Genomic DNA, 13,992 nt, shown 5'->3' with positions numbered 1-13,992 from the left:
CAACTGTGACACACAATCACCAACCAAGCTAGAGTGGAAGTGTTTTGGTTTTCAGGCCATTTTTTGCTTCTGCATGAACAGGAATGTCTCTTCTTAACTTTTCCCCTTTTGCTTCAGAACAATCAACTCCAGTCTAGAAAGATCTTGCCAGTCTTCTGAATTTGCACCTAATTTCTGACAGAGACAGTCCAAGACATCTTCGGTATACTCACCTGGGAGTGATCGGTTGGCAACCTTCAGTCTCAAAAGACTATGGTCTAAGCCTACAGCACCCGATATTCCTAGGCGGTCTCCCATCCAAGTACTAACCAGGCCTGACCCTGCTTAGCTTCCGAGATCAGACGAGATCGGGCATGTGCAGGGTCACAGTTGCTAGTTCATTGAATTCAGTGGGATTACGTTCTAGGTAGACAGAGGTCCCCTCCTGTGCGCTGCAGCTCTCTACGTGGTTCAGGGCTAGTGTGTGTGAGCCCAATCCTAAGCACGTCTACTGAAAAGTAAACCCCATTGAATTCAATGAGGCTTACTCCCGGGAAGGTGTGGCTAGGATTGCAGCCCGTGAGCCCAATCCTATGCAAGCCTACTCAGAAGTAAGTCCCATTTGAGTCGATGGGACTTACTTCCAGGAAGGTATGGCTAGGATTGCAGCCTGTGTCATTAGCAGCCCCGAGGAGCGCGGAGGGCTCTTCCTTGGCTCGTCCCGTCTGAGCGCGTCTCGCTGCCCGGGCCGCGAGGCCGTCCAGTCCGTCCCGCGGAGGGGTGGCCTCTCCCTTCCCCCAGGGTCGGACCACACGGTGCCCGCCAGGGAGGGGCACAGCAGCCCCAGAGCTCCGCTGCGGCGCCGGGACCCGAGGGGGCTCTGCGGGGGGGGGGGGCGGGCTGCAGCGCTGCTGCCGTCGCGGTCCCGGCGATTGTGCCGTGTGTATAACCCCCCCGAGCCCCGCCTCGGCCAGCGCCGCTGCCCCGACGAGCGAGCGCCGGTCGGGGACGGCGACGGAGATGCGGTGAGTTCGCGCACCCCTTCCCCAGTGCCGGGCCCTCCCCGGAGGGTCCCTCGGAGCCCAGCCGCGTCCCGTCGGGGCGGTGGGAGGCTGCGGGGGGGGAGGCAGTTTGGAGTTGGGTGCGGGAATCGAGGTTTGGAGGAAGCCCGCCTGGCCTGCCCCTCTCTGCGGGGGGTCACATACCCCCCCCCCCAATGAATGGGCTGCCCGCCCCCCACCAGGCCAAGTCTGCCCGCCTGGGCACCCCTCCTTGGGAGGAAGAGTGCAAGCCTGTGCGTGTCTACTCAGAAGCAAGTCCCCTTCTGGGAAATGGTGCTTACTCCCAGGTAAGTGTGCGTAGCAATGGCAGGGCAGGATTGCAGCCCACGGTGGGAATTGCAGCAGGAGCCCCTGGGCGCTTCCCTGGGCTGACCCCCTCCCAAGCCTGTCCCAGGGACAGGAGGCTGCCTCCCGCGTGGGTCTTGTCCGCTCCGCTCCTTGGTCTGTGCAGCAGGACAGAAAAGCGGGATGGGGGGCTGAGAACTGGGGTGGGGGCCAGAGTGAAGGGACGGGGGGGGGTGGAATTCATGATGCTGAACTGATGAGGATCCAAAGACCTCTCCCCTGCCCCAGTGGTCTTCTTCTGGTCTTCTTCTGCCAGTTGAGAGTCTGCCCCCCCCATTCATTCTCTTCTTGGCCTCCATTCCCCCCCCCTCCAGTGCTTGGAGGAGTGGCAGGGGGTGTCTAGCCCACAAAGGAGTTCTCCAGGGAATAGACTGGCCAATCTGGCATTGAATGGGGGGAGGGGGGAGAAGTGGGGAGCGAGCTGTCTGTGGGAGTGGGTGCAAACACCTTGGTGACTGGATAGAAAGGGGGTCTCAGTGCCTCTACCTTTAGCCATTGTGTTGAAGAGGGAATGTTGGCAGGCACAGCTTTTGAAACCCTTTCCTGTGGAACTGCACCTGCCAAATCTCCCTCTTCTCTACCAAGGTTAACCATAAGTACCCTGGCCCCAGCCCACTTCAGACGGCACTCTTTTGGGGGACTAAACCCTGTTACACTTGCTGAGACTTGTTCCACCTTAGCGGACACTGGATCAGACTGTCTGCAAATCAACCAGCAGCCAACACACCGGTGCAAAGGATTCTGGCCAGCACCATTTGCAACCTTGCAAGCAGCACTGAAAGAATCGAAGGGATCCAGTCCAAGCCAGTGGGGTTTTTTCGTGAGTGGTATTTTTCTTTTTGCTTTTTAAGCAGTGGCATTCGTGGGGGGGGGGGTGAGGGGACAAATACCCCAGGGCACCATGCCTCTGGGAGTGGCACTGTCTTCCTTGGCCCCTTCTGTGGTCCCTGCACCCCCATCTCAGAGCCTTCAGAGAGCAGGGGAGGCCATGTGTGGCCAGAAGTAGTGATTTTCAGCTTTCTGGAGGCCTCCGAAGAACCCTGGACGATGGGGGCACATCCCACTCCCAGGGCCGCTCTGCTCAGTTCTTGCTGCTGATTGATCGTTTATCCTGCCTTTCCTCCCTAGGACTCGGACTACAGGGTGCCCGTCAGGGAAAAGGACAACACCTGAAAGCCCCTTAACAAGTCATGGCCAACCAAATTGACCTGGTCGATCGGGATCCGAAGCACCTCAACGAGGACGTGGTGAAGGTAGGATGCCCAAGAGTTCTCTACTCAACCCTCCCCCCAAAGACTCCCCTCCTGATGGCCTGAAAAGAGGGTCCTGGCGTGCCAATGGGTGGAGGGAGAATTGGTCTGAGGCTGTCTGGGTGGTGTGGTATTGCTGACAGGGGCTGTACTTGTTTCGATCTGAAAAATCAAGAGAGACAGCACAGGGAACAGGCACTTGCCCAGGGAAAGGTTGGACCTCGTTTGTGACCATCTCTGATCCATTTCCCTGCATTCTCTGCTACAATGTTTCAGGACTCTATATTCTGTAGCAAAGGCCTTGGAGGGGTGGATTCTGCTCCAGGGGTGGGAATACCCTGCTTGAAGATCATGGCACGTTTATCTCTGCTGAGAAACCCTAGCAGATTTCTAACAAATTAACAGCTGACATGTTCTGAAAGTCCCATGAAGGGAAGTAAAGTACAGTAAATGGCATGGCACACAACTGAATGGGTCTTCTAGTGTTAGCTCTGATCCATGGAAATGAGAGCTCATACAAATACCTTATTGGTTCCCTGCATTTTCATAATAATCTCTCATTGGCTCGCAGAACAGTCAGGCTCAGGGCCCAATCCTATGCAGTGTGTGCCAGCTCACCACCGGCATAAGGCACATTTGCAGTCCTCAGTGCTGGTGGAGTGCCCGTGTTAGCTCAGTGCCAACTGGCACTGGGTTAGCTTCAGTGGAGCACCAGTGCTCTGCCCCTTGGTGGTCATGTGGACCGCTGGGCAGCAGAGAGGTAGGTGGGGACATGGGGGAGGTGAGGAAGAGGCATTCTTGGGCGGGGGGGGGTGGCGGAGGGAAGGTGGGGAGAGGGCAGGGAGGAGGCATGCCAAGGGAGGGAATTGGGCAGGAGTTTTGCTCCAGCTGATCCTGAGCCTCTGTATCAGGCCACTGGCCCAACACAGAGGCTCTGAATTGTACACTGACCCTTGGGTCTCCATAGAATCAATTAGCTCCATTGTGAGGCTACTCGCCTTACCTGGGGGAAGGGGACGAAAGTCCCCTTCTCCTGAGGAGCAGCTGGTACTACCTGCTGAGCACACAGGATGCAGCGGCAGCCATTTTCGGTGTTGCTACAACTCTGGGCCATTTGGGATTTGCTCAGTTTGCCATAGCTCAGTTTCGAGTTAAAGAAATTCATTTTTTGTTACATCAGGCAGTCATGTTTTGTTTTTATTTTTTTTTCTGGTTATTTGTTTATAATTTTGATATAGCACAGATAATGGCCCAATTCTGTTCAGTGCTGGCACACAGAAGCTGAATGGTCCACTGTATCCAGCACTGGATTTGAGCAGGCTGGAGGTCTCCTTAAGATGAGGGAATCTTTGTTCTCTTACCCATGTTGAGCCCCAGCCTGCCCAATGGGGCTACTTGTACCTGAGCCAGCTATGTTGCTGGCACAATTCAGAGAAGCTCCATGTAGGGCTTTCAGGCCCAGGAAAGAGGTTAGGATATGGCAGAGTCCTCCCGTCACATCCAGGAGGCCTTCTGTCACTCGGGGAGGCCTCTAAAATGTACATCCAGTTTTTGGCTGAAACCCGAAGTGCCTTTTGGAGGCCTCCAGCAGGATATCTGAGGCCTAGGGAGGTTGTATGTTCCCTCCCCATGCCTCAGAAGGCCTCCCTCCCAAACACGAACACTGTCAGTGAGACACTCCTGTCCTGCATTGGGTCAAATCCATGTGTCCCGAAACTGTGGATAAGGAGAGCCCACAGTATAACACTATGGCAGTGGGTCTCCAACTGTGGGTCCAGGACCCATTGGTGTGTTGTGACCCAATTTTCGTTGTGTCACTAAACTGACAAGGCAGATCAGCTGTGTGCATCTAGGGTTTAACAACCTGTTACTTGAGGAGGGGGAGCACTGCTGTCCAATCACCATTATAGCCACATCTGTGACATTTATAAATCAGACAGCCTCTAAATAGTTTGAGTACCACTGCATTATGGTATTATTCATAAATTCCAAGGTTTCCACTATTTGAGCCTCTAGTCATGTCACCCTGCCTCATGGGTGTCACACAGTGCGGTCCAATGCCACCCCCCCTATCTACACCACTGCGTGGGAATGCTCCTTTGGGAGCACATTGCAGACACTGCTTGACTTCCTCTCACTTCTGGGTGGAATGACTGCAGCTAAGAAAGCAAATAAGAGTTCTGTATCCCCCTTCCCACCTTTGCCTGGATGTGCAAAACAGAGCTGCTGCCAAAGAAACTGCTTTGCCTCTCCCAGATATTTTGTTCTAGTGCTGCTGTTGAACTACCCTCCCTCTGTCCCCAGGTACAAACATCGTATTGAGTCAGGTTGCCCAGGGCATCATATCATGTGGCCATTTCCTCTCAGTCGTCAAAGCAAAATAAGTCTGTTGCACAGAATTTGAAAATGAAATTGGATGTCATTTTGGTGTTTCCTTCTGACCTTGTGTCACCTTTTATCTGCAGATTGACTTTGTAGATCTGATTGCCGAACCGGAGGGAATCCACAGTCTTGGTATCTGCTGGTCATTCAGCTCCATGATCTTCTCTTGCACAAAGATCTCCTTTTATTGCTTCTTCACTACAATCTTGGGCATTCCCCTGGCTTTCTTTTGGGGCGTTTTCTTTGCCGTTTTTTCATTCATCCACATCTGGTTTGTGGTGCCCTGTGTCAGGTGCTGCTTGATTTGTATCCAGTTTGATGCACGGGTGTTTAGTATATGGCTCCGACTCTTCACTGTGCCATTCTATGAGGCTGTTAGCAAAATCTTCAGCAATATCAGAGCTTCAGTACAGAAGGAAGTGTAAGTGAAGTTTCAAGGAACCTGAAGGAAGAGTCTTTCCCTCTCCTCTTTTTTTTCCTTTGGTGTCAGTTGCAAAGCTGTCAAGTGAACACCATTAATGAAGCAACCAGAATGCAGCAAAGGATCTCTAGTTTGAATTTCATTACCACTTAATTATCCCTCTTGAATTTATATTATTCACTCTTTTCAGGAGGAAAGTCCATTTGCATTTTTACAGCCAAACTGAAATTGCTGCTCTCTATCTGCCTGTTGTCATGTTGAGCCTATGATAAACTGGTTCATGTTCTGCTAGCCTCTCCATTCATTTGTTTCAAGATAAATTCACCAAGATATAGAGTCAATTCTCATAGTCCACTGAAGTTCCCTTCTGGAAAACCCAGCGGATACTGAATCAGCAGCTACTGATCCTATGGAGAAAAAGGGGTCAGATTCCCGCAGACCCTCTTTGCTATACACTATATGGACTTGATCAACCTGAATCTTAGCTTGAACTCAGTGAGCTGGGTGATAGCAAGGGCAGCTCAACCAGGGCCTCATGGTATTTGGACTCACACTAGAATGGAAAGTGTCCTGTGCGTACCCAAACAGACTTCTGCAGCAGCTGTAGTCCTGCAGCTGTGTCCCTGAACTCCTATACACTCCTTCATGGTAAGCAGATTCACAAGCCAAAGAGCTACTGTAGCAGGCCAGTTTCTTTCCAGGTTGGACACTGTGTGAAGGAGTGTCACATCTGCATTCCTGGGCCTGGTACATATGACTTGTGGCAGCAGCTACCACTGCATACCTGTGGTAGTGGCCCTAGCATCCTGTGTGAGCTTTGAGTGCAGGTGAGATAAGGAAATGTGAGATCCCAGGAAATTTCTGGGCCCCCTCCTTTGGCTCCTGGGCCCCCGTTTTGACCCTGGGCCCAGGTACAAATTACCCCTTTTATGGGGTAAAATACCCCATCTCATGGGTCCTGAGCTCAACATCTCCAACGTTTTAATCTTTGATTCTTTTGTGCATCTGTTACCAAAAAGGGCTGTTATGTTTTAAGGGGAATTATTATATTACCCTTTTGGAAACTTCAGGATCACAGGCTAGATAACAAGACAGTGTAATGCAAAGAAATTCCTTTTTAGCTTGAAAAGAGACTGGGAGAAAGATAACTTTCAATAGGATTATATTTTTATTGCAAAAACACAGACGGTATACATAATGCACATGGAAAATGGTAAGTATATGTTTCTTGGTTCCTAGTACTTCGATCCTGTGTACCTAGCTTTATGGTGGTTGCATGTGCCGTGTATTTGGTGCATTCAAGAAGGAATCAGAAAAGGATAGGTTGTAGGGAAGGATTTTAGGCATCCCTGATCTACATAACCCAGTTGCTAACTAAGATGGGGAGAGAATGGGAGAAAAAAAAGGGGGGGGAGAAGGGAAAAGATTCCAGATGCAAGATATAGTTACCTGTCCTGGGAAGCAGTTGGGAGGGGTGGAGAGTCCTAAGGAGGACCTCTTCCTTGGGAGGGCAGCCAGAGAGAGAGCGCGCACATGGCAGCCTTTCTCTTTTAAGGGTTTTTGCTGACCTGAATGACCCGGATGTGGCCTCCTGGGTGCGCATGCTCACTACACACAGTGGGACACATGGAGCATGCAAGAAAAGGATGATCAGAAGTCAGCTATCAGCCATGCTGGCTTCCTATGTGGGGGAACTCGGCCAACCCCTGGAGGCAGTTTGCATAGGGTACTTAAGAGTGATTGAATTACAACAATAGAACAATAGACTTCTTCCTCAGGAGGTGCCAGCCGACTTGTTTTGCATACATGGTGAATGGATCAGGAGACACTTTTGCATACAGCTAAGTGGGGGTTGTGCACTCCATGTGCTTGTGGCCTGTATGTTGAGGTTTGGCCTACATGATATTTTAGTAACCAGAATAAAATCACAACTTAGGAAAAGGGGATTTTCACGTAACACATCAAACAAACTTCTGCAAACAAAGGACAGCAGGGACAGTTGAGGATTTGGCCTGTGCCAAGATTTATTCCAAACACTCGGCAAACAGACCACTTCTGCAGGCTTTTTAAAAAAGTCAAAGCACAGGCATATTGCCTAACCCAACTCAGAATTGGCTGCTTGCAATCAAAGCCTAGTCCTCAACTGGTTCACTGACACATACAACTTCTTCTCATTTTAAAGAAGTGTTTGACAGATGTATTGTCTGTAGCTCTTTATTGTCCTAGAGTCCATGTTGGTCTGCTACACACAGATCTAAGTGGATAACTTTAATATCATGGGCAGCCAGGCAGTGTGGCAAATGCTGCCCCTGCCCTTACCAGGTGGTGTGCCTGCCTCTGCTTCTCCCAGTGGAGGCAAGTGGGATGGAAAGAGATGCCCACCCCCCCGTCCATATATTGCCTGAGGCTACTGCTTCATTTGGCCTCATTATTGGGCCAAGCTTCCTAATATATATGCCCAGAGAAAGAGACAGAGATCAAATGCCTTTCCAAGGGTAGAGCCTTCAACTCCAGGCAACTTTTCATGTCCCCCCAGAGCTTTCACTCCTGCCACTGCTTCCCCTGCCCTGTGATCCCATGCCAAAGGGTGTGCGCTGTATCCTGAGGTGGGGGGGCAGTCAGGGCAGCCTCCTCAAAGTAAAGGGCCATTTGTTCCCTTACCTCTGGGTTCCATTGTGGCTGTATCAGCCCTGGAAAGTTGGATAGGATTGGGCCTTAATAGGAGAGAATAAGGAGCCATTTTTGACGTTTTCACATAGTAACTTTGACTAACAATTCATCTAAGTCTGTATCACTAACTCCTGACCAGCGGCTCTTGCACGTGGCTCTGTAGATCTCCTCCTGAGATTGGTCTCTGCTGTCTGAGATCCCTTTAATTGTGGAGGCTCCGGGGATCAGGTTGCAGGAAAAATCAGGTTAGTGAAGAAAGTAGATTTGTAAGCAGCAGGAGACGTGCTGCCTAATTCTGAGTTCCAGATTTGCTTCTGCTTTTGTTGGACAATATTAGAATGCCAAAGAATGTGCTGTGTTTGTCCTCAAAAGCCAGAGTGAAGGCCGGTTCACCCATGAGGCCAACTGAGGCAGTTGCCTCAGGCAGCAGATTAGTAGGCGAGTCCACCTCTGTCCATTAGCCTCTACTCCTTCTCTTCCCAGTCTCTGGAGTAAAAGAAGAAGTTTGAAAGAGTGGTGGGTTATAGAGATGTTCTTACACAACACCCTCCAGTTCTCTACACTTTTTCACTCTGCCCCCATGTTCCTTTTCTGATCCATTTCCATATGCAGCTATGAACAGTAAGTAAAGTGGCAGGAGATGTGGGTTAGAGTTTGACTTGTTTCCATGCTCAAAGAGGCTAAGTTGCTGCACGGCGAATCAGGGTTCAAAAACAATCTCAGCAGACTTAGAATTGTGGTTATCTTCAAGCTTTATTCATTGCCAGCAATGGGCTTCTCTTGGTGGTTCAAAATGGGGAACACAGAGAGCTGTGGTTTCTCAGTGTCCCAGAGAAAAAGCAACATTCCCTGCTGGGTGTGACCTTATATACCTGTAGGTTCTTTGTCTCGAGAAAACTCCAATCATATTTGTTCGAGCCTGTGATGTCAGAAATGGGGATTTTTCATTGGCTATTGCCATATCTGGAGCATACATTAAATATCTCAGGTTACTGTATTCGCCATTTTGGAGAACTCCTCCCCTTTCTGTAATGTCAATACTATTCCAAAAGGGGGCAGTGTGCCTCTATCTTAATTTTCCCAATTACACTAATCTTGTAATAATCCATTTATTTAAATCCGTGTTTATACTTATTTTAATCACCAATTTATCCTCTGTCTTATTCTGGATTCAGATATTTTATATCTATTTTCTACAAGAAGTTATAAAAGATTTCTGATTTCTATAAAATCTCTCTCTTCTCTGATATAACCTGCATTTTCAAGAGAAGTCTCTAGCTGGAAGCCTCTCTCCCACATTCCTGAGCATCTTCCTTATCGGATTCTGCCAACTTTGATATGTAGTTCATATCTGTTCTGTCAACTTTGAAAATGCACAGACTCTCTGCTAATGAGTCCATGTCTTCCAAGATTAATTATCATTACTAGAAATATTCCTAAATTCACTATCTATTCTGGTGCCTAGGAAAGTCTGGGCATTTTAGTTAGTTGTCAAGTTTGAAATACTCCTGCTTAGATAAGAATTCCACATTCCAAATTAGCTGTACTGCCTTTATTTTGCAAGCCTCACTCTAAGGCAGACTTAAATCTTTTTAACTTTGGTTTTCCCTTATTAATTTAACTAATATTCAGCAAAGAATATGCTTGCTAACTTCTGAGTTTACTAACAATAAATTTTGTAACATTCTATGTGCTACTTTCCTTTTAAATGACTTCAGAACAGCTTTTAAAGTCCCTATTTGGTGCTGGAGCTTCTGAATCACTGTTCAGAAGCTGGTATTTTCAGTTGTGGACCATGTGGCTTCTGTTTACGACTTCATCAGTTAACCCTCATTACCGCCATTAGGGTTCATCAGTTTATTGCCTGGCTTTAATCTTGCTACTGTTTTAGAGATCATAAAAGGCTCTCTTTTGTCTAAATGTAGGCCTTTCATCCTGCAGCCTAACTCTTAGATGTTATACATTTTAAACTTTATTCTGGTTTAACAATGTCTTTTGGCTTTTAAAATAATCCAATATGCTCTTCTGTGTGTTTTCCCTTCTCTGCTTAATACTTTCTTGGAATTGCAGATGAAGAGGGGGGGATTCCAGCAGCAAGCAGTTAGAGCTCAGATGCCATAAATCTTGTCAAGGGGGATTCTTTGAAGCCCGTAATCTAATCGAATGTCAAATTGTTTTATTGCTTAAGCAATTAACTACCTCTGTTTATCTATCTGGGACCTCTCTGTGTTAGGCTAGCTCTGACTCTGAAGGGTGACACAGAGTTCATTTGATTTTACTGTATTCTCTATTTCCAAACTAATTCTTTTATTCCCTAACTTATTTACCCATTACATTTCCTCTGCTTATTATACTTCTCCTTTAATTTTGTTCTTATAAAAGAGCAATTAGGATGTATCCTTGATTCCTTCCTAACAGACTTTTCCTTGAGGACTCCCAGCTCGTAGTCCTCCCTCTAAGGCTTCTGGGTAAAATGGATCTAAACTCTTCTTGGCAACTGTGCTTGTGAACATGCTAACATACATATTTCTCTCTAACATAACATAACATTTGATTCATACATACATTTGAACAACATTAGCACATGAACATGTATACAGTTTGGATTACCTCTGCCAGCTTGCCTCAAAGTGGGGGTAACTCTGGTTGTTCCTTGGATGGGAGACTAACAGCCCTATCCCTACTTGCCTGGGAGTAAGCTCCATTGACTCTAGTAGGACTTATCTCTGAGTAGACATGCATAAGATTGGGCTGTAAAGCATCTGACAAGCAGTTGTGAAGAACAGAGCCATGAGGAGTCGCTGTGATACCCGCAGGCCAGCAGGGGGTGGGGTCAGTTGGCCTGGGCCTACAGTTTTAAATTCCAAGAGAATTTAGGGGCATCCTTTAGCACTAAATATTAAAATTTGAAAGAAGATTACTACAGATAAAATATAAACAAATAAATGCAGGTAACAGAAACCCTCTGTGCTAAATTTAAGTGACCATTCATGAATAATGAGGGGGTATAGAAAAAGTTTTGACGAGATGTTTGATGTTGAATATTTGGATGTTTCTGCCTTTGATGCTGTTTATGAATTGCAATGTTGGATGATCGGAAGGTCCTTAGTGTGTGGGGATTCCCACATTCTTTGGAATCCTACAGCAGATGTTCAATAGCTTCAGTTCAAGTCCCCGGTGGTGAGAGATACTGAAAGAAGATCTTCCTATTTCAGTGCATAATATGTCACAGATGAGGTGGGCAGCGAGAATCGACTGTTAGACCTGTTGCGTGGCATTTGGATAGTGTTAGAAATGCACTAGCAGGGCTGAGTGAAGTTACAAACGTGACAGCAGAGTGCAAATCTGATCTTTGGGGTATCAAAAAATACTTGGATACCTTTGAATGTGTACTGATGTCAGTCATTTGCATTAAAGTTCTCACAATGATCCTTGAGGCCAACTTCTACTAGTTCTAAGAATACATTGTTTAATTTCTTGTAAGTGGTTGTGATTTTGTGCAAAACAAGCGGCTCCTCAGCCATTACAGTTCTTTTTCTTTTATTCTGTTCTGTTACTTGTAAGTATATCATACACCACATGTATATAACCGTATATAAATCATATGTATACAGCAGTGTTGGCGAACCTATGGCATGCGTGCCAGAGAGGGCACTCCGAGCCATTTCTGTGGGCACGCGCGCTGAGCCAGGCAGCCTGGAGAGGGGCACTGAAGCTGCTGCCTCCTCTCCCTTCACTCCGTTGCCCCGAGTTTGCTTCCCTCCCTGTTTTTCCCTTCCCCAACTCTCCAGCAGGCTCAGCCAATCAGCATCCAGCAGACTCCTGGCTTTTTCTGTTAGAATGGCTCAGGGCCCTTCACTGGCTGAAGACCAGCCAATCCTGAGCTGCTCTCCTCCTCAGCCATTTGAACCTTTGCAGCCCGCCTTTCCAACTGCCCACTCAGCGCCAGGAGAGGCTTTTCCTCTGCAGCACAGGTGCAGCTGGGGGTGAGCAGCGCAGCCAGAGACAAATCCTGCATGTCTACTCAGAAGTAAGTCCCATTAGAGTCAGTGGGGCTTGCTCCCAGGAAAGCGTGGCTGGGATTGCAGCCTGAGAGCCCACTCCTATGCATGTCTACTCAAAAGTAAGTCCATTGTAGTCAGTGGGGCTACTCCCAAGAATGTGAGGGAAGGATTGCAGCCTGAGGGTGCAGCGTGGACATTCCCGTGGTGGGGTTGGAGAGGAGCTAGGCTGGAGGGGAGCATGGCTCACAGCGTGGCATAGCTGGAGGGGAGCAGAGCGCTTGGGCTTTGTGGCGCCAGCCCTGCCTTATTGCCCGCTGGAGGCTTATCTGTAAGAACATTACACAAAACTAATTTTTATATTATCTTAAAGGTAAAGCACAGAATTGCTTCTCCAATCCTATTGGAAAAGAAGTGCATGCACAATTTCACATAGCTGTGAGCATGAAATACAGCATGATGCAGCCATCCAACAGCCCCATTAGAGTTGATGAGACTTACTCCCAGGAAAGAGTGGCTGGGATTGCAGCCTTGGAGCCTGCTCCTGTGCATGCCTACTCAGAAGTAAACCTCATTAGAGTCAATGAGACTTACTCCTAGGAAAGAGTGGCTGGGATTGCAGCCTTAGAGCCCACTTCTGTGGGTGGGGCTTAAAAAAATTTTTTTTCTTGTTTGAGAAAATGAGCAGCGGTAAGGTCCTGCAGCCACCCCTTCCCTGCCAATATTTCCTTACCCAGCATGTAATTAGTCTGTGGAACTCTTTGCCACAGGAAGTAGTGATGGCAACTTGCCTAGATGCCTTTAAGAAGGGATTGGACAAATTTCTAGAGGAAAAGTTCATTACAGGTTACAAGTAATAGTAGGTAAAAGATGTTAATGTATGAGTTGTTTTTTCTAAACTAAAACCTCAGTATTCAGGTTAAATTGCTGTGTTGGCACTTTGTGATAAGTAAGTGGGTTTTGGGTTGCAGTTTGGGCACTCGGTCTCTAAAAGGTTCACCATCACTGGTATATAGCATTGATTACAAAAGTACTTGAAAAGTACAGTTTGAAATGGGACCTGCATGTAGCTGAATTACAACCCAATCCTGAGCTGCCCTTGGGCTGCTGCGGGCTGTGCTGCGGGCTGTGCCTGGGCTGTACTTCTCAGGGTAAGGGAAGCAGCCCCTCAATGGGGCTACTCACTTCACCACTGACCAAAAGGTCGGTGGTAAGGTAAAGGCGTTCGTGTAGGGCATTGAGCCCTACACAAACGGACAGGATGCTCCACTGGACCCACCCCCTGCCTCCCTGCTCCCTCCCCTGGCATGCCCTCTCCCCACCACTGCCTCCCTGTCATGCCTCCCCCCGCCCTCTCTTTGCCCCCTGCCGGCCTCCCCCCTCCCGGAACGCCTCCTCCCTGCCCCCTCCTCACCCCCGCTTACTGTGCCGTGGCCCTGCGGTCCATGAGACTGCCAAGCGGTGGAGGCTGGGCACCCGCCCTGCGCTACCCCAGCGCCGGCCAGTGCTGGGCTAGCATGGGTGGTAACCCGGAGGTAACTGTTGCTGACATGCCTTACGGCATGTTTATGACAGTGCATGCGGGTGCCGCCGAACTCAGGATTGGGCTCTTAATTGGTAACAATCCAGTACTCACTACAGTAGTTGGTACTATTAAAGTGTAGGAGAATTTGTTGATTAATGACTCCCCTTGCACATGAAATTACATATGAAATGGTCCTCCTGGCCACTTCCTGTTTCTCTCTAGTTCCTCATTGTGTTGGGAGAGAATTTAGTATTATGATCTCTGGTGGTTTCCTTCCTGGTGTGCAGATCCCTGGACACAGCCAGCCTCGGATGTGCAAGTTTTGCAACATGTCATGGCTTCTGCAGAATTGGGGAAA

The 13,992-nt window shown here is 48.4% G+C and overlaps 1 pseudogene; it reads right to left on the bottom strand.

The window, feature by feature from the left end:
• Positions 1-260: 260 nt before the first annotated feature.
• On the bottom strand, positions 261-377 carry LOC136655188 (5S ribosomal RNA; annotated as a pseudogene).
• Positions 378-13,992: the final 13,615 nt, after the last annotated feature.

This window comes from Tiliqua scincoides, chromosome 5 (assembly GCF_035046505.1).
Source record: "Tiliqua scincoides isolate rTilSci1 chromosome 5, rTilSci1.hap2, whole genome shotgun sequence".
NCBI classification, from domain to species: Eukaryota; Metazoa; Chordata; class Lepidosauria; order Squamata; family Scincidae; genus Tiliqua; species Tiliqua scincoides.
Note: the sequence above shows the minus strand (reverse complement) of the source record. Positions and strands in the feature narration are given on the sequence as shown.